Here is a 1,002-nt window from a genome sequence, read left to right on the forward strand (position 1 = left end):
AAAAAAAAAAAAAAAAATTTTTCTCCAAAATCCTTCCCTTGATGTCAGATTCATACACTAATTTTTCCAATTCAGACTTCATAATATGCATACCTATTTATTTTATACTGTTACTAAGTATAAGATAATGAAACAAACATAAAGTGTATATAATTGTCAAAATAGAATCCATTCTTAAACAGCATCACAGGAGAAAACACAGCACATACACTAGGGCGGAGGAGGGCAAACTACACCCCATAGGCCAAACCTTGCCCACCACCTTTTTTAATTTTTATAGATAACTTTTTAATGGAACATGGCCATGCCTGTTTACATACAATCTACAGCTGTTTTCACACTATAGCGGCAGAACTGTTTTAGTTACAATGGAGTCCACATGGCCTGCAAAGCCTAAAACATTTGCTATCTGACCCTTTAGAGAAAGTCTGCCAATCACTGTACTAGAGTAATACAAACCAGCAAGGCATGAAAATATATCCAAAGTATTGCCAAAGCTTGGTTCCAACCAGCAAAGTGCTTCTCTATAACAAAACATATTTTAAAATCTACATTATGTGGTTTGGGTATCTTCAAAAGAATTCCAGATTTAAAAATAACAATATATACACGTTCTCACTCATACAAAGGGGCTAAAAATAGTAGATCTCATGGAGGTAGAAAGTGGAAAGATGGTTATGGGAGGCTGCAAGTAGACAGGAAGAGAGGTTGGTTAATGGGTATAAAACCGCAGAAGTAATGAGTTCTAGGGTTCAACAACACTGGAGGGGGACTACAGTTAACCCTACTGACTACAGTTAATTTATTTTCTATTTCAAAATAGCTAGAAGAGGCTCGGCACCTATGGCTCAAGCGGCTAAGGCGCCAGCCACATACACCTAAGCTGGCAGGTTCAAATCCAGCCCGGGCCCACCAAACAACGATGGCTGCAACCAAAAAATAGCCAGGCATTGTGGCGGGTGCCTGTAATCCCAGCTACTTGGGAGGCAGAGGCAGGAGACT

At 39.3% G+C, this 1,002-nt stretch overlaps 1 protein-coding gene across 1 annotated transcript in view; it reads right to left on the bottom strand.

The window, feature by feature from the left end:
* The window catches only part of SEC23IP (SEC23 interacting protein), a 53,720-nt gene that overhangs the window by 30,742 nt on the left and 21,976 nt on the right, over positions 1–1,002 (bottom strand). The window lies entirely within an intron of this gene.

Source organism: Otolemur garnettii, unplaced genomic scaffold (genome assembly GCF_000181295.1).
Source record: "Otolemur garnettii isolate 467f Iridium unplaced genomic scaffold, OtoGar3 scaffold00021, whole genome shotgun sequence".
Classification (NCBI taxonomy): Eukaryota; Metazoa; Chordata; class Mammalia; order Primates; family Galagidae; genus Otolemur; species Otolemur garnettii.